Source organism: Pygocentrus nattereri, chromosome 23 (genome assembly GCF_015220715.1).
Source record: "Pygocentrus nattereri isolate fPygNat1 chromosome 23, fPygNat1.pri, whole genome shotgun sequence".
Lineage (NCBI taxonomy): Eukaryota > Metazoa > Chordata > Actinopteri > Characiformes > Serrasalmidae > Pygocentrus > Pygocentrus nattereri.
The window spans coordinates 2,022,345-2,042,344 of NC_051233.1; the positions used below are offsets into that span (position 1 = coordinate 2,022,345).

At 40.6% G+C, this 20,000-nt stretch overlaps 1 protein-coding gene across 2 annotated transcripts in view; it reads left to right on the forward strand.

Annotated features, from left to right (window-relative positions):
- The window catches only part of LOC108415172 (disks large homolog 4), a 203,913-nt gene that overhangs the window by 36,816 nt on the left and 147,097 nt on the right, over positions 1 to 20,000 (forward strand). Inside the window, exon 1 of one of the 2 annotated variants that reach the window (XM_037533558.1) lies at positions 10,161 to 10,199. The exons of the other annotated variant lie outside the window; for it this stretch is intronic. The gene's annotated coding sequence lies outside the window, so the exon portion shown is untranslated. Of the gene's footprint in view, positions 1 to 10,160; positions 10,200 to 20,000 lie in introns of those variants that run through there. 2 annotated transcript variants of the gene reach the window in all.

Here is a 20,000-nt window from a genome sequence, read left to right on the forward strand (position 1 = left end):
GGAGCCGTTTGAGACTCAGCCCCAGCAAGAAGAGGCGCCATTGGATTGGTGCTAAATAAGACTTACGGCGGTGATTTCGTGACCAAAAGGTACTTTATAAAGTGACGTGTTTTGCACTAAACTGTGCTGCGTTATCATATGTTGATTATTCCACGACAAAAAGTTTTATAAAATCATGAAATGACTGCAGCGTACAACGATGGGCGACCGAACATTCTCCTTATTCACCGGTCCATGGCTGCTTGGCAACAATACCAAAATCTAAAGGAACTACATTTCTTGGCAGAATACTTGTTTATGTCGACTTTTATTAATAATAACTTAAATTGTTTTCTGAAAAATTGTGTTTTTTATCATAGTTTGTGTTGGCCGCTGTTTTAGGAAAGCAATAAGACACATAAAGCTGTGATTTTATTACAGAGAAGGGAGTTTTACTTCACTTCGCGTCATGCCTAACAACACCCTTCCCTGTGGTACAGTCGCAGGAACGCACAGCCTCTCGTGGCTTTATTGCTTTATTGGACTCCATGTATGGACTGTGGAGTTAATGGTATGTTTATAATGGATAGTTTAGCCATTTTTATGTACATGAACTTCTTATTTTAAAAACAAGAATCAAGAAAATGTGGTTTTCTGTGATTTGAGGCCGAAACAAAGCTCACATTAAGAATAATGTCTGCTGGTTGATCTCTCAGGCTGAGGCTCTGGAAGACGGACGTGGGCGGATTCGTCACCGTGTTCATGGGGGGGCAGCAGGAGGTGTGTGTGTGTGTGAGTGTGTGTGTGTGTGTGTGTGTGTGGGAGGAGATCATTAATTGGCAATGAGTGTCTGTCTCCAGTTTTAGTTCAGGTTCAGACTGAGAGCCAAGGTTAGACAGGACGGGCTCACTTTTTAGCAAGCCAAGCTATTGCTGCCCAGCATCAAGGACACAGATGGACAAGGAGTCATCTGGTCAAGATAAAACAGGTAAAAAAGGAAGTCGAGTGATGTCATCAGTGTGATTTGTATTTCAAAATAAAATATTTTCTTATGCAGTAACACCAGTGACACGACTCCTGGGGACAACCTTTGTTATGGATTTGCAGTATATATGTTTTTTTTTCTTCAAAATATGGCCTCAGCCTTCACACATGACTGTGGGGACGAGCTCTTCTGTGGTGCTTGCAGTTCTAAATGATTGATTTCTCGACCAATATTGATAAATTGAGGCTCAAGAAGGTTTAACTGTTAAAATAACGTATTGCTGTATTTCAAAACATAAATAAATCGTAACCCCAACATGTTTTGTAAGTGCGGTATATCAGTAGAACGGCCCATGCGAAGCAGTTCGCACACAAACAGATGAAACATTCCGTTTTTCCAGTGTTACATGTTTTATTGAAGTGGGAATCATGTGCAGTCCAGTCAAGTCCATGCTGCCTTATCCGTTGCGTGAAGTACACTGTATAATTCATTGGGTTCATGATTTATTAGCATCCTTATTTTGCAGTATTTGCAGTCTCTGAGCAAAGAAACAGCTGATTTAGTGTCTTTTCCCACTGAACAAGTGCACACAGGGAGGCGTCGCAGGCTTTTAATTTAGCCTTGCCCAAAAGCCGTAACAGTATTTTGCCTTCGGGGCTTCTGAACACCTCTCACTTCAGATAACTAATAATATCTGTATTCGCAGCACCACATCATTTAAAGCGATGGTTCAGCCTCCAAAACAGCCTCTTAGCTCCTGTGCTAAAACTAAAGAAGCAAACTTGTCTTGGCATGTGTTTCATTTTTCACTGAGCTGGCGCTTTAATGCACCTGCTTTAGCTCTTCATCTAATTCCTAATCGCTTTCTCTCGTGAAGCTCACTGTCTGTTTGGAAAGGAAGTGCAGGGTTGTGTAAACGCTGCTGATCTCCTTTAAAGCCCATGTGTCAAACACAAAGCCACATGAGCTGATTGGTTGAGAGGCGTTCTAACTGCTGTTGTTTCACCAGAACATCACAGGTTTTTCACAAACACTGTATCACTCCACAGAGACGCTGTTGTTAAGCAACGACTCTGACGGCTGTAGGAGACGCTCGAGCCATTTGAGCGTTTTTACTTCTTACTTTGATCATATAGAGAAAACGGACACTGTTAAGATCACACCATTCACCAAACTAAACGGGCTGTAAGAAGCTTTACAGACCGGCTGGAACAAAACAACATTAATACTGATCTGGACAAACTGACCAAACTGAGCTGAACCTGATATTGGCTCAGTTTTATGGCTCAGTCTGATTTGGTCCGACTCTGAAGATCAGACACGTCTGGCGAATGGTGTTGGGTTCATTTCTGGCTGATTCCAGGTTGTTCAGCTGTTCTTCTGTCACAGCTGCCGACTGAAAAGCTGCTCAGTGGAGACGACAGTTTGGGAATTTAGTGTAAGGAGCTGGAGAACGAACTGCCGGCTGAGCGGCGAGTGGGCGGAGCTCGTTACGCTGACGTAGCACCAAGCTGCTCGTTAAGGAGCTCTAATTAGGAGGAAGGAGCTGAACATTAAAACATATTAAAGCCGCGTTCACGGCCAGTTTATTCATTTCTTACTGTATTTATTTAACTGCTGTATTAAAGCAGTAGAGCACTCGAGGAGGGAGTTACCACCAATAACCGTCTAAGGGACAGTGGTTTCACCTTAGTTCTACACAGTTCTACACCAGTCATATCACCAAACACACTAGCTTCATTCACACCTTACGTTGGCTCAGCAGCTCCAGTCTTAATCAAGGTGTAGATAAAAAGGACCCCAGGCGTCTTTCCTTTAAAGAAGTGTGCTTAAAGTTCATTTTACTAAGTAAACTTAAATAAATTTCAAATATATTTCCCAAGTATATTTTATGTGGTAATTATATTAATGTCAATGTACTAGTAGTTTACTTGTATGTGTACTATTTCAGTACTTCCTGGGACTAAATTGCCCCACTTTTTAGTTTATACAAGTTTACTCTGAAGTATACCACAAATAAAATTACTGTAACGCCAGGTAATGAGGAGGCGGACGCATATGTGGAGATAAGCAACTTTTATTCAGGGCAAATCCAGGGTCACGGTCAAAACGGTCCAGGGTCATAAAGCCAACACAGATTGAACAGGGGGCAGATAAGACAGACAAACTAGAACCAGACAACAAACAATCAACACAATTAAACATCCAAACAGTTCAAACAAAGACCAGTAACCAGACCGGGGAAACCACAGGGCTTAAATACATAAGGGTAAACGAGGGACAGGTGGAACCAGGTGGAGACAATCAGGGGAGTAACCAAAACAAGGGGCCAGACTAGGAAACCAAAACAAACACATATGGGCTAAACCAAAACACAAATACGAACACATGGACAGGACTGGGAGGGGCCAATCGTGACAATTACATATATCCAGTGCTACCCACTGGACCACCAGGCTATCCTGTGACTTTATACTTTACACTTTTCTTAAGTACATCTCAATCAAAATGTAGTACAAAGTACAAACATAGGCTGAAAAAAGATTAATCTGATTTCAAACTGATTTATTTCACTTGTAAATCATCACAGATCAGAGCAGTGAACTCTAAATGGCGTAAATGAGCGTAAAGTTTATTATGTAGTTCTACAAGGTCTCAGTCTGAACCTCCTCCAGCTGTACGGACGACATCAACACCACAGTCAAACTCATCCCAGACTGGACTGAGCGTGTCGGGCGTCGCCGCTCTCACGGCTCTTTCAGTGGGATTTCGGAGATCATCCAGTGCTGTGGAACCAGCGGCGAACGCTCTGAGCTGCTGGAGCTTCACTGCTGATGAAAATCCCGCTGCTCAGTTCTGACGGATTCACTCTGATTGACGTGGAGAATGCAGAACGTTCTGCTCAGGGGTCTCAGCTCCTCTCAGACTGAAGGAGCCAGTCAGAAACTCTATGACCCCCTCTTACAGTTGGATTGTGATTGGTTCCTCGGCGCCTCACGGTCATAAAAATACGGCGCTTTGAAATCAGATGAATCTTTTTGAGGCACCCTGTACTTAAACTTTTCTGTATACCTGTAAGTATAAGCCGAGTATACTTCAGTGCAATTTTGTTTAGCATATCTCTGATAAGTACATGAAGTAAACTGACAGCATTCTCACTTAAGTTTAAAAGGAGTACACTAATGGCACACTTTAACTTCTGTTTTTCTCTTGCAAGGCTAGTCGGTCCCACTTCATATTAAGTGTCTGTAATAACTGCGTAGTTACACATGAATAACATGCAACTTCACTGTAACTACCAATGATTTCGTCAGTTACTGATTACAGGATTACAGAAGTACAGCCTATGTAATTACACATGTGTCTCTTCTACACAGGAACTTTCCTGCATTGCAGTGTTAAAGTTACACAATAAGTGGGCAGTAATTAGTGGGTACTGTGTAATAATGCAGGGGTCATATAGACGTTGCTTTGGGTGGAAATGCAGCACATTTAATCAATGTTGTTAATATAAGGGGGCGTCTGCTGTTCTGTCTGGTTTAAAGCGGAGACTGGTTACAGTGTCACAGCACTGGCAGCATAAATGCTGGCTAAACGTGAGGAAAGCTGGCAGATACAGTGTAATAATGTCTTAATATAAGTTATGACAGACTTCCTTTTATTGCCGGGAAAAAAAAGAAAAACTTCTAAACAAATGCTTTTCCAGTCTGATTACAAATGGAATTACATCTATGTTATGACTCTTATGTAATAACATGAGAGAGAATGGGCTGTTATGTCTATTAAGGTACACATGTGTAATTACAGAAGGTGTACTGATGTATTCCATTGTAATAAAGTGTCTAAGTCATTAGTAGTTACATTGTTGTTGCATATGTCGTTCACATGTAAATACACAGTTATTAAAGACGCTTAGTATTAAGTGGGACCGGCTAGTTCAAGCAAATAGACTTCTGGTCACACATTTTTGTGTATTTTGAATAAACAGTGGTCAGTTTGTGTTACAGCATATTAAAGCATCTGCCCATGGACTTCTACTGTAGGAGAGCTCAGAGTGGGTGGGTCTGTGCTCCTCTCTAAGCTCAGGGAGGTGTGGGGAGACGATGGTCTGAGCAGACGAAGCCGACGGAGATCAGGATGAAGAAACGCTGCAGTGACCTTTAACCTCAGCAGCCAGAAGATCAGCTTCGGCCTCTTTTAAAGCGGCAGATTTTTTTTGGGGGGGGTGGGGGGGGTTTACCTCATGGAGAGCAGACTAACGGCACAACAATCACTAAACGATCATGTTTTCATCTGTAATTAAGAGCTGATAGTAGATTGCTGAGCTTCTGTCCTGCTTCTCTAAAGCTGAATGAACATGCCGCCCCCTGGTGGATAAATATGAAAGTGCACACTGAGTTTAAGTCCCGTGTCAGATCTCTGGACTCAGCTCCTCCGTTTCTAACTGCGCACAAGTGTCCTGGAGAAGCCGGTCAGTGTTCCAAGCCTGAGAGGTCTAATATTTAAAATCTATTTAAAATCATGAGTCCTATATGGAACTATCTCATGCTTGTGGCGAAGTGGTTCTTCAGATTGATGGACAATTGGGTGTTTATGGTTCTATATAGCACCAAAAAGCATTCTGCTATTGTTCTTAAGGGTTCTTTGGTAAAGACAAATGGTTCTATATACACTCAACCATCTTTTAACCATTTCACGGTGCGGAGAACACATTAATCATGGTGAAATGGTTCTCCAGATTGATGGAGAATGTGTTGTGCATGGTTCTAGATAGAAACCTTTTGAAAATAGTCCAATGTAGGCCCACAAAACCATGTAGAACCATATACAAGACATTCTCCATCAGTCTGGAGAACCATTTCACCATGCAAAGAGCCATTTAAGCATGCAAAAAAAATCTATATAGAATTCATAAGTCTAAATCATGAAATCGAGACTAAGGCCCAGTCCCATTTCTTATTTTTGCTGCTACCCCTTGTTTTGGAGCGCTGCCCCTTGTTCCTGAGCTACAGGGCAGTGGTTGAGATCTTCCTCTGAAATGAGCCCCTCTAATAAAAGAGCATCACTTCATTAACAGCTACTAGCGCCGCTCTGTAGGCGACCCTGCCCGTCTGCAGGGACAGCAGAGGAGGGGAAAGTTCAGCTCCTCACTGCTGGGCTTTAGTTACATTTAGGGATCATACGCCTTCAAAGAGGGGGGCAGTTATTTATTATCACCCCCCCTAATTCTTCAGTGATATGAAGCTGAAGTCAGAGATTCTCCAGATTCTTGTTACATTCTAGTTAGTTCTTGTTACATTGTTGTCTAGTTACATTCTGGAGCTTCAGGCCTCAGAACTGCTGGACTATTTAAGGTGGAACGGGAAGTTACCTAGTCAGCTACCAAGACATTAGCATACATTAGCGATTTGTTATGCTTGTTTTGAAGAAAAGTGACAGAAATCCACTGAAACCACATTAAACTAAGATGAAACGGTGGTGATCGTCATTTTTAACAGTGAAAATTCTCCCGTTTGTGGGTTTCCTTGGTCTCTTGTTCTCCGTCTCGCCGTTTTTGCTGTGTTTCTCATCTCTCTCTGCTTGGAGTCTCTGAAAAACCTCCGTTTGGAGGGTCATGTAGCCCCAACACTTCACCCCACCCCTCTATCCCAACAAGAATCAGGACACCCCACCCCTAGACGTGAGCCCAAACGGAGGGCTAAGGGCTCAGTGGTAGGGGCGAGGGGTGAAATGGGATCGGGCCAACAGTTTCTGAATAGTGTAGAGTAGGTACTGAATAATAAGCCTTAAAAGACGCTGCAGCGTTTCTTCATCCTGATCTCCGTCGGCTTCGTCTGCTCAGACCATCGTCTCCCCACACCTCCCTGAGCTTAGAGAGGAGCACAGGCCCACCCACTCTGAGCTCTCCTACAGTAGAAGTCCATGGGCAGATGCTGAAGCACGGCCACTGTGTGTTTTGAGTCAACAGGTTGTATGTAATGCTAATTGGTGGCTATTTTTTTTTTTTTATATATATATATATATATATATTTTTTTTTTTTTTTTTTATGGTTAGCAACATTTAGCTTGTTGGACTGTTCCTATAAGCTACATCTGTATTTTTTGGTATATTTTTGTTTTGTAGTTTTAGTATTTTTTCGGGTTTGTTGTGCTGTTGTAGTTTTGGTGCATTATTGTTTAGTAGTTTGTTTATATGTTTGTAGTAGTTTGATGTATTGATGTATTTTTGCTGTGTAGTAGGTTCTGATATTTTATTTCTGTGTATCGTTCTGTGAAATGGCTTCAAAGTAAAATATATATATTATTATTATTATTATTATTATTATTATTAATGCAAATGATTCAACGTCCCATTTTGTCAATATCAAACAATAATGACCCTACTGAAACTTGCTATCTATCTATCTATCTATCTATCTATCTATCTATCTATCTATCTATCTATCTATCTATCTATCTATCTATCTATCTATCTCTGATCTATCTATCTATCTGTCTATCTATCTATATATCTATCTATCTATCTATCTCTGATCTATCTATCTATCTATCTATCTATCTATCTATCTATCTATCTATCTATCTATATCTATCTATCTATCTATCTATCTCTGATCTATCTATCTATCTATCTATCTATCTATCTATCTATCTATCTATCTCTTATCTATCTATCTATCTATCTATCTATCTATCTATCTATCTATCTATCTATCTATCTATCTATCTATCTATCTGTCTATCTATCTATCTGTCTATCTATCTATATATCTATCTATCTATCTATCTATCTATCTCTGATCTATCTATCTATCTATCTATCTCTGATCTATCTATCTATCTATCTATCTATCTATCTATCTATCTATCTATCTATCTATCTCTTATCTATCTATCTATCTCTGATCTATCTATCTATCTGTCTGTCTATCTATCTATCTATCTATCTATCTATCTATCTATCTATCTATCTATCTATCTATCTCTTATCTATCTATCTATCTATCTATCTATCTATCTATCTATCTATCTATCTATCGTTTGGCTTTATTACTATCTTATTACTGCCTTGGAATTAAATAGATCAGAACATGATCCTTGGAAAAAACAAAGCTCTGAATATTTCATTGCTTTTTATGCAGTTCATCACTACATAAATCCTCCAATTACTGGTTATTAATCTGTTGCTGCACAGTAGTTTTTGATGTATGGTCCTTGTAAAGCAGTTTTGAGGCATACTTGTTAGAAAAGACAGTTCTTCAGGGGTTCTTTAGTAAAGACAATGGTTCTAGAACTGTGAACACTCAAAGAACCCTTTGCATGCTTAAATGCTTCTTTTCAAAGTGAAATCTTTCTTCAGACTGACGGAGAATGTGCTGTAGACAGTTCTTCGGCCATAGCCATTTAGAACCATGAGCTCTATATAGAACCATTTCATGCTTAAATGGTTCTTTGCCTGGTGAAATGGTTCTTCAGATTGATGGAGAATGTGTTGTATATGGATCTGTAGAGAACTTTTTCAATATTTTTACGCGCGATATAGAACCATCTACAACATAATGTACGTCAATCTGAATAACCATTTCACCACTTTAGCACGCAGAGGGTTCTTTGAGTGTTCATGGTTCTATATAAAAGCATTGTCTTTACTAAAGAACCCTTGAAGAACCACCTTTTTGAAGAGTGTAGAGTAGATTTTGATACATTCCTATATAGCAGGTTCTGATGCACTCACTGATGCGTCGATGTGTAGTTTAGCCCTTTGTAATGTTCCTAATGTTCTATAGCAGTTTGTGTCGTATTGTTGTGTTGTGGTTATTAATGCATGTTTATTGTACAGCCGTTTTTATCGTATCATTCTGCTGTGGTTGTTCCGTCCGGTGGTTTTCTCTCATGTATTGATTTTTCCCTGAACGCGGCCTATTTCCAGCAAATGCAAATGTTTGACGCAGTCATCAGATGCATATAACACTACTGCCCATCAGCCTTACATAACCACAACCGCTCCAGCCGTACCACACACACACACACACACACACACACACACACACACACACACACGCATAAACTTTTTGCTGACCTCACAGTGTGGAGGCAGGAATCCACCAATCACAATTCATCTCAGCAGTCCACCTCTGCAGTGAAATAATCCCACCTGCTGTCCACTCACACAGTACGACACCATTACTGACATACATTATTCAATACATCCACTTTGTTTAATAACTGAAGCCAGATACACTTAAAACTGAGCTGCCTCCTGTTTGGTCCCTGAAAATCATGCTATCTTTGAAAGTGAAATCATCTTAAATCCAGTTAATACGTCTAATAAGTCTTATTATTCAACATACTCAGCCTACACCCTTTAAAAAGGTGTTTTCAAGGGTTCTTTTACTAAAGACAATGGTTATACACTATATGGACAAAAGTACTGGGAAAGGAGCTTTAATATGGAGCTGGTCCCCTTGGCAGCTCCAACAGCTTCCGCTCTTCTGGGAAGATTCCGGAGAGTGTCTGTGGGAATTTCTGTCCATTCATCCAGAACAGCATCTGTGAGGTCAGACTCTGATGCTGGATGAGATGGTCTGGCTCACAATCTCCGTTCTAGTTCTCCGTTCTAACCCAGAGGTGTTGGATGGGGTTGAGGCCAGGACTCTGTGAGGGCCAGTCAGGTTCTTCCACACCAAACTCACCCAGTGGAGCTGCTCTGTGAACTGGGGCTCAGTCAGGCTGGAACAGAACAGGTTCGTCCCCAAACTGTTCCCACAAAGTTGGAAGTGTACAATTGTCCAAAATGTCTTGGTGCTGAAGCATTAAGGTGCCCTTTCACTGGAACTAAGGGTTCTAGGTCAACCCCTGAAAAACAGCCCCATACCATCATCCCTCCTCCACCAAACCTTTACAGCTGGCACAGTGCAGTCAGGCAGGTAACGTTCTCCTGGCATTCGCCAAACCCAGACTCATTCCTCAGACTGACGGATAGAGAAGCTGATTGGTCACTCCACAGAACACGACTCCACTGCTCCAGAGTCCAGTGGCAGAGCTTTACTCCACTTTGAGACTTGGCTTTGTGCATTGTGATTTTAGACTTGTGTGCAGCTGCTCAGCCATGGAAACCCATTTTGTGAACCTCCTAACATGCAATTCTTTTGCTGATGTTGCTTCCAGAGGCAGTTTGGAGCTCTTTCAACAGAAAATAGACACTGCGCTCTTCAGCACTTGGTGGCCACACTCTGTGAGTTTGTGTGCTCTACAGCTTCGTGTTTGAGCTGTTGTTGCTCCGTTTCACAGTAATAGGACTTACAGTTGTCTGGGGCAGATCTAGCAGGACAGATGTTTCACAGACTGACTCGTGGCAGAGGTGGTGTCCGATGACAGAGCCATGTTTGAAGTCTTTGAGCTCTTCCGTACGGCCCTCTACTGCCAGTGTTTGTCTATGGAGACTGCATGACGATGAGCTTGATTTGATCCACCTGTTAGCAGTGGGTGTGGCTGAAACACTTGGACTCAATAATTAAGAGGGGTTTCCCAATACTTTTGTACTGTATGTAGAAAACAGAACTTTAATGCTTAAATATTTGAATGCTTAATGCTTAATACAGGCTTCTCCTCTATGATGGAGAACCTCTTGTGTGTGGTAACCTTTAGAAAATGGATTCTCTACAGCACTAAAAAGGGTTCTGGATTTATTAGTCAGTGAATGCTGGTTCTTTAAGGCTTCTTTAGTAAAGACAAGTGGTTCCATATAGAATCATGAATATGTTAAAAATATTTGATGTGTAGTTGTTGTGTAGTAGTTTCTGATGTTGTGTAGTAGTTTCTGATGTGTAGTTGTGTAGTAGTTTCTGATGTGTAGTTGTGTAGTAGTGTCTGATGTGTAGTTGTTGTGTAGCAGTTTCTGATGTGTAGTTGTGTAGTAGTTTCTGATGTGTAGTTATTGTGTAGTAGTTTCTGATGTGTAGTTGTGTAGCAGTTTCTGATGTGTAGTTGTTGTGTAGTAGTTTCTGATGTGTAGTTGTTGTGTAGTAGTTTCTGATGTGTAGTTGTGTAGCAGTTTCTGATGTGTAGTTGCTGTGTAGTAGTTTCTGATGTGTAGTTGTGTAGCAGTTTCTGATGTGTAGTTGTTGTGTAGTAGTTTCTGATGTTGTGTAGTAGTGTCTGATGTATAGTTGTTGTGTAGTAGTTTCTGATGTGTAGATGTTGTGTAGTAGTTTTGATGTTGTGTAGTAGTTTCTGATGTGTAGTTGCTGTGTAGTAGTTTCTAATGTGTAGATATTGTGTAGTAGTTTTGATGTTGTGTAGTAGTGTCTGATGTGTAGTTGTTGTGTAGTAGTTTCTGATGTGTAGATGTTGTGTAGTAGTTTTGATGTTGTGTAGTAGTGTCTGATGTGTAGTTGTTGTGTAGTAGTTTCTGATGTGTAGTTGCTGTGTAGTAGTTTCTGATGTGTAGTTGCTGTGTAGTAGTTTCTGATGTTGTGTAGTAGTTTCTGTTGTGTAGTTGCTGTGTAGTAGTTTCTGATGTGTAGTTGTGTAGTAGTGTCTGATGTGTAGTTGCTGTGTAGTAGTTTCTGATGTGTAGTTGTGTAGTAGTGTCTGATGTGTAGTTGCTGTGTAGTAGTTTCTGATGTGTAGTTGCTGTGTAGTAGTTTCTGTTGTGTAGTAGTTTCTGATGTTGTGTAGTAGTTTCTGATGTGTAGTTGCTGTGTAGTAGTTTCTGATGTTGTGTAGTAGTTTCTGATGTTGTGTAGTAGTTTCTGATGTGTAGTTGCTGTGTAGTAGTTTCTGATGTTGTGTAGTAGTTTCTGATGTGTAGTTGCTGTGTAGTAGTTTCTGATGTTGTGTAGTAGTTTCTGATGTGTAGTTGCTGTTTAGTAGTTTCTGATGTGTAGTTGCTGTTTAGTAGTTTCTGATGTGTAGTTGCTGTGTAGTAGTTTCTGCTGTGTAGTAGTTTCTGATGTGTAGTTGCTGTGTAGTAGTTTCTGATGTTGTGTTGTAGTTTCTGATGTGTAGTTGTGTAGCAGTTTCTGATGTGTAGTTGTGTAGTAGTTTCTGATGTGTAGTTGTGTAGCAGTTTCTGATGTGTAGTTGTTGTGTAGTAGTTTCTGATGTGTAGTTGTGTAGCAGTTTCTGATGTGTAGTTGTGTAGCAGTTTCTGATGTATAGTTGTTGTGTAGTAGTTTCTGATGTGTAGATGTTGTGTAGTAGTTTTGATGTTGTGTAGTAGTGTCTGATGTATAGTTGTTGTGTAGTAGTTTCTGATGTGTAGATGTTGTGTAGTAGTTTTGATGTTGTGTAGTAGTTTCTGATGTGTAGTTGCTGTGTAGTAGTTTCTAATGTGTAGATATTGTGTAGTAGTTTTGATGTTGTGTAGTAGTTTCTGATGTGTAGTTGCTGTGTAGTAGTTTCTAATGTGTAGATATTGTGTAGTAGTTTTGATGTTGTGTAGTAGTGTCTGATGTGTAGTTGTTGTGTAGTAGTTTCTGATGTGTAGTTGCTGTGTAGTAGTTTCTGATGTTGTGTAGTAGTTTCTGATGTTGTGTAGTAGTTTCTGATGTGTAGTTGCTGTGTAGTAGTTTCTGATGTGTAGTTGTGTAGTAGTGTCTGATGTGTTGTTGCTGTGTAGTAGTTTCTGATGTGTAGTTGTGTAGTAGTGTCTGATGTGTAGTTGCTGTGTAGTAGTTTCTGATGTGTAGTTGTGTAGTAGTTTCTGATGTGTAGTTGTGTAGTAGTGTCTGATGTGTAGTTGTGTAGTAGTGTCTGATGTGTAGTTGCTGTGTAGTAGTTTCTGATGTGTAGTTGTGTAGCAGTTTCTGATGTGTAGTTGCTGTGTAGTAGTTTCTGATGTTGTGTAGTAGTTTCTGATGTGTAGTTGCTGTGTAGTAGTTTCTGATGTTGTGTAGTAGTTTCTGCTGTGTAGTAGTTTCTGATGTGTAGTTGCTGTGTAGTAGTTTCTGATGTTGTGTAGTAGTTTCTGCTGTGTAGTAGTTTCTGATGTGTAGTTGCTGTGTAGTAGTTTCTGATGTTGTGTAGTAGTTTCTGATGTGTAGTTGCTGTGTAGTAGTTTCTGATGTTGTGTAGTAGTTTCTGATGTGTAGTTGCTGTGTAGTAGTTTCTGATGTTGTGTAGTAGTTTCTGATGTGTAGTTGTTGTGTAGTAGTTTCTGATGTTGTGTAGTAGTTTCTGATGTGTAGTTGCTGTGTAGTAGTTTCTGTTGTGTAGTAGTTTCTGATGTGTAGTTGCTGTGTAGTAGTTTCTGTTGTGTAGTAGTTTCTGATGTGAAGTTGCTGTGTAGTAGTTTCTGATGTTGTGTAGTAGTTTCTGATGTGTAGTTGCTGTGTAGTAGTTTCTGATGTTGTGTAGTAGTTTCTAATGTGTAGTTGTTGTGTAGTAGTTTCTGATGTTGTGTAGTAGTTTCTGATGTGTAGTTGCTGTGTAGTAGTTTCTGTTGTGTAGTAGTTTCTGATGTGTAGTTGCTGTGTAGTAGTTTCTGTTGTGTAGTAGTTTCTGATGTGTAGTTGCTGTGTAGTAGTTTCTGATGTTGTGTAGTAGTTTCTGATGTGTAGTTGCTGTGTAGTAGTTTCTGATGTTGTGTAGTAGTTTCTGATGTGTAGTTGCTGTGTAGTAGTTTCTGATGTTGTGTAGTAGTTTCTGATGTGTAGTTGCTGTGTAGTAGTTTCTGTTGTGTAGTAGTTTCTGATGTGTAGTTGCTGTGTAGTAGTTTCTGATGTTGTGTAGTAGTTTCTGATGTGTAGTTGCTGTGTAGTAGTTTCTGATGTTGTGTAGTAGTTTCTGATGTGTAGTTGCTGTGTAGTAGTTTCTGTTGTGTAGTAGTTTCTGATGTGAAGTTGCTGTGTAGTAGTTTCTGATGTTGTGTAGTAGTTTCTGATGTGTAGTTGCTGTGTAGTAGTTTCTGATGTTGTGTAGTAGTTTCTAATGTGTAGTTGTTGTGTAGTAGTTTCTGATGTTGTGTAGTAGTTTCTGATGTGTAGTTGCTGTGTAGTAGTTTCTGTTGTGTAGTAGTTTCTGATGTGTAGTTGCTGTGTAGTAGTTTCTGTTGTGTAGTAGTTTCTGATGTGTAGTTGCTGTGTAGTAGTTTCTGATGTTGTGTAGTAGTTTCTGATGTGTAGTTGCTGTGTAGTAGTTTCTGATGTTGTGTAGTAGTTTCTGATGTGTAGTTGCTGTGTAGTAGTTTCTGATGTTGTGTAGTAGTTTCTGATGTGTAGTTGTTGTGTAGTAGTTTCTGTTGTGTAGTAGTTTCTGATGTGTAGTTGCTGTGTAGTAGTTTCTGATGTTGTGTAGTAGTTTCTAATGTGTAGTTGTTGTGTAGTAGTTTCTGATGTTGTGTAGTAGTTTCTGATGTGTAGTTGCTGTGTAGTAGTTTCTGATGTTGTGTAGTAGTTTCTGATGTGTAGTTGCTGTGTAGTAGTTTCTGTTGTGTAGTAGTTTCTGATGTGTAGTTGCTGTGTAGTAGTTTCTGATGTTGTGTAGTAGTTTCTGATGTGTAGTTGCTGTGTAGTAGTTTCTGATGTTGTGTAGTAGTTTCTAATGTGTAGTTGTTGTGTAGTAGTTTCTGATGTTGTGTAGTAGTTTCTGATGTGTAGTTGCTGTGTAGTAGTTTCTGTTGTGTAGTAGTTTCTGATGTGTAGTTGCTGTGTAGTAGTTTCTGTTGTGTAGTAGTTTCTGATGTGTAGTTGCTGTGTAGTAGTTTCTGATGTTGTGTAGTAGTTTCTGATGTGTAGTTGCTGTGTAGTAGTTTCTGATGTTGTGTAGTAGTTTCTGATGTGTAGTTGCTGTGTAGTAGTTTCTGATGTTGTGTAGTAGTTTCTGATGTGTAGTTGCTGTGTAGTAGTTTCTGATGTGTAGTAGTTTCTGATGTGTAGTTGCTGTGTAGTAGTTTCTGATGTTGTGTAGTAGTTTCTGATGTGTAGTTGCTGTGTAGTAGTTTCTGATGTTGTGTAGTAGTTTCTGATGTGTAGTTGCTGTGTAGTAGTTTCTGATGTGTAGTAGTTTCTGATGTGTAGTTGCTGTGTAGTAGTTTCTGATGTTGTGTAGTAGTTTCTGATGTGTAGTTGCTGTGTAGTAGTTTCTGATGTTGTGTAGTAGTTTCTGATGTGTAGTTGCTGTGTAGTAGTTTCTGATGTTGTGTAGTAGTTTCTGATGTGTAGTTGCTGTGTAGTAGTTTCTGATGTTGTGTAGTAGTTTCTGATGTGTAGTTGCTGTGTAGTAGTTTCTGATGTTGTGTAGTAGTTTCTGATGTGTAGTTGCTGTGTAGTAGTTTCTGTTGTGTAGTAGTTTCTGATGTGTAGTTGCTGTGTAGTAGTTTCTGATGTTGTGTAGTAGTTTCTGATGTGTAGTTGCTGTGTAGTAGTTTCTGATGTTGTGTAGTAGTTTCTGATGTGTAGTTGCTGTGTAGTAGTTTCTGATGTTGTGTAGTAGTTTCTGATGTGTAGTTGTGTAGTAGTTTTTGATTTATTGCTATAGTACTGTGGTTTATACTTTAATGTAATATAATGCTGTTGCAGTTTTTTTGGTGCTGCTGTTCTGTTGTGGTTTGTGATGTAGTGTAATAAAGTGAATGAAGTTTTATTATATAGTTCCATAGTTTTAGTTGTTGCATAGCACATTTTGGTGTATTGTTATTATATAGTAGTTATGATATTGTAATATATATATAGTATTTTTGATGTATCATTATTATATCGTAATAATATACATACCTGGAAGAGTTATATAGACTGACATATGGCCTGTGTGTGTATGTGTGTGTGTGTGTGTGTGTGTGTGTGTGTGTGTGTGTGTGTGTGTGTGTGTGTTTGTTTAAAGTGTCTTTTTGGCTGCAGTGGTTCCAGATAATAAACAAGTGATTCAGCTGTGTTGTAGCATAATTACACACACACACACACACACACACACACACACACACACACACACACACACACACACACAAACACACACACACAGTTGAAGAGTGAAAAAGCAAACCTTTGATTTCCGCAATTTGTTTGTTTCTGACTTTTTATCTTCGTGCTCCTCTTATGGGTGATGCGAGTTGCCTAGCAACCAAGCCATCGGGGCCTGATTGTTGCTATGACAACGTGGCAGGGTATCATGGAGGGAACAAAGATGGAAGGAGAAATGAGAGAAAGAGAGAAAATGAGAGAGAGGAAAAACAAATACAGAGCATTATGGGTAGAGAGATAGAGAGATAGAGGGCGATGGAAGGATGGAGAGAAGCATTCAGAAGAGAGATAGAGGGAGAGAGAGAGATGAAAGAATGGATGATAGGATTCAGGCGGGGGAGATAGAAAGTAAGATGGATGAATGGATGGATGGGAAGAAAGATGAATGAAGAGATGGAGAATATAATGAAAGTGATAGATGAAAGCAGAAAGCAGGTGACCTAGAGCAAGGAGAGAGAGAGAGAGAGAGAGAGAGAGAGAGAGAGAGAGAGAGAGAGAGAGAGAAAGAAAGAGAGAAAGAGAGAGAGAGAGAGAGAGAGAGAGAAAGAGAGAGAGAGAGAGAGAGAGAGAGAGGGAGAGAGAGAGAGAGAGACAGAGAGAGAGAGAGAGAGAGAGAGAGAGGGAGAGAGAGAGAGAGAGAGAGAGAGAATGAGAATGAGAGACAGAGACAGGAGAGAGAGAGAGAGAGAGAGAGAGAGAGAGAGAGAGGGAGAGAGAGAGAGAGAATGAGAATGAGAGACAGAGACAGGAGAGAGAGAGAGAGAGAGAGGGAGGAGAGAGAGAGAGAGAGGGAGAGGGAGGAAGGTCAGTGCTTCTATGAGTACAGAACAACAGCTAGGCCTTTTATGAGTCTAGCGTCCAGCTACTGAAAGTGCTTTGAAGTCAAGCCACCAGTAATTTTAAATGTCTAGAACAGCCACAAACATTCAATATTTGCATGAGTACTGTGAGTTTAGATCAGTGATTTGACGAGTCTAGAACAGCCGCCAGTGTATTTATAAGTCTAGAACAGTCACAAGCCTTCAGTGTTTCTGAGTTCATAACAACTGCTAGTCATTCGAGAACAACCAGTAGAGCCTTTATGTGTTAGAACAGCCACAAGCACCCAATATTTGTATGAGTTCTGTGATTTTAGAGCAGTGATTTTATTTGAGTCTGGAACGGCCATCAGTGTGTTTATGTGTTATGTGTGCCTTCAGAGTTCAGAACAACTACTAGTTATTCTAAAACAGCCAATAGTGGTTCTTTGAGCATGGAAGACTAACTAGTGCTTTTAAGAGTCTAGATCAGAGAGCAGTATGTTTGAGTCTAGAACATCCACCACAAGGCAGTTTAGAACAACTGCTAGTTATTCTGGAACAGCCAGTAAGTGTCCATGAGTTTTGAACTATCACCAGAGGTTTTAAGCGTCCAGATCAGCCGCCAGTGCTTCTAAGTGTTTAGAACAGGCGCCAGTGCTTCTAAGAGTCTAGAACAGCCACCACTGCTTCCAAGAGTTCAGAACAGCCAGCCAGATCTTTTATGATTCTGGAGCAGCCATGTGCCATCAGCGTTTCTAGATCAGACCAACTGCAAGTCTAGAACAGGCACTAGTGGTTCTGTAAGTCTAGAACAGGCACTAGTGGTTCTGTAAGTCTAGAACAGTCACTAGTGCTCCAGGCCTCAGCATGCTTCTTACAGAGACGAAGTTCGCCTGGCTTTGCAAACAGTGTAACGTAATATGATGAGAAAACAAACAACCGCAGACATTGTGCACATGGCAGCTGGACAAACTCTGTGGTCAAAGATACGAAGAAGCCTGTGATTGGTTGGTAAAAGAGAGGCCTGCGCATGACCCAAAGATGGGTAACATAGAGGAGCTACGTTTCACAAGAATGAATACATCCTAAATGTAAGATGTTAAAGGGGAACTCCCCCGAATTTTCCTCATTTCTGTATAATTAACTGGTTAAGATTTAAACAGAGTCGTTCTGAGCGGTTTGGTGTGAAACTCTCTCTTCTAGAGAAACTAGAGTCAGAACTGTTCACAGTGGTGGTGATAGGAACCAAATGTCTCCCTCTAAAAGCTCCTCACAGAAAGTTTGCCTGATGTCTGACACATTGGTATATGATAGTTTTGTGATAATGTTTTTGCTTAAAATTTTTATGTTAATCCATTTTTATTTTTATAAATTTTTATTTTAATCCATTCACGCTGGTGGAGGGATACGTAACATGCAGGGCGCTGTGCGGCAAAATAGTCCCCAAAGAAAACTGAGTATTCCAGATTTTCCATCAGGATACTCAGAAGACTCGTGTAGGTTCTCTGGTGGTTCTGGATGGTAAATAAAGTGTCTATATCTGTGTTGTAGTCATGGCGACGCCTGGTTCCCATCACCACCGCTGTAAAGAGAATCAGTCTGTAAGTTACTCTACAGTGAACCTTTTTATATCCGACCTCTCTGACTGACTATGTTTACGTCTCAAGGATGAAATTATTGAGAAATGTTTTAAAAGGGTGGATTTTCGAGAAGGTCTGGCTGCAGACATGCACTCTCAGCCTGTTGATGACGTCAGTGCTGCTCTGCCACCACAGGGTTTTTGTCGGTTTTATGAGGAAAAACTGTGAACCACGAACTGCTGGGCAACAAGAGCTACACTAAACGTACATTAACGTTGCCATACTGATAATAAGGTAATTAATATGGGGACTTTCACAGTAAAACCTCGACAGTAAGAACCAAACGTCGAGTTAATTCACAGAAAAAAACAAAACACCTACTGAAAGCCATGAAAGCCAGGCTGAAGACGATTAGAACCGCTTATCAAAATAACAGCGATTAAAACAGCTCATTAGTGATTGTAGGAGGTTGTGACGACATAGTCAACGTAGTACCGATAACTTGTGCTGTTCCACGTCGTCACAGCCTCCTAGAACGTTGTCGGGCAACGTCGTCACAACTTTCTGAGGAATTGCATTTCAACGTTGTGACGATGTAGAAGAGCACCAATCAGACGACGCCGGGGGCACCGAAACACAGCGGAACTGTGTTTGCAGTTAACCTGATGGTTTCGCCTCCTAACGGGAATTGGCTGGATGGTTCCCGTTAGAGGCAAATCAAGATCAGATGTGTGGAATCAGTCAAAACACCTGATTAAACGATCAGAGTCCTTTACACTGTGATATCAGCCCATCAGGAAAATACCGTAGAGACTACAGAAAACCATCAGGAACCAGCACTTTTAATGGGTTCTGTGATTTTTTTCAGTAGGGAGGTACATTAGATGTAACTCTCCAGCCGTGTTATGGACAAAACATTGATGAGGTGATGATGTCGCTAAGCAGCAGCAGCCAAAACGTAACGTGCCGTTGGGCGGCTTCTGGCGCTGTGGTTGAGAGAGCAGGTCTGCAGCCAGACTCTATTGGGAATTCCCCTTTATGTGTGTAACCAATAGTAAACACCAAAACGTCCTACATTTAGGTTCACAAGAGGACGAGGCTGAAGTTGAAGCCAGTTTCTTGTTCGAATTCTCCTGTTGCAGCGTTCTGATAGCTAGAACTCTCACAGAATCCTTTTCCAGTAGCCATAGTGTCGCCCGCAGTGGAACGTACGTGAAAGTCAGAGTGAAACCTCATAACCCTCATAACCCTCATAACCCTCATAACCCTCGCGAAGTTCATGTCACAGTAATTATGCTGAGTGCTTAAGAGAATGAGCGCAAATGCAGCTATGAGTCTAGAACAGCTGCCAGGTCCTTTATAATTCTAGAACAGCCACTTTGCCTCTGTGTTTGACTGCTAGTGCTTTAATGAGCTGGTTTAGATGGTTTATGTGTCCAGACAGTAATCAGATTCCTGCTTTACAAGCAGCCAGTAAACTCACAGAAGACGCGACGTCAACGTAACGAAAGCTTAAACCTCTGCAGCGCTTTACCCGAAAATGTGAACGCACATCGTCTAGAAGGTCAAGAACATTTAAATCCTTCATTTCGTCCAGCGTGTATTTGGTTTCTGCTCGCTTATTTCTGGTACCGCCGTCTGTTTTCACACATGCTCAGACTGAGAAACCAGAAAGAATCACAGCACTGAGGAATCT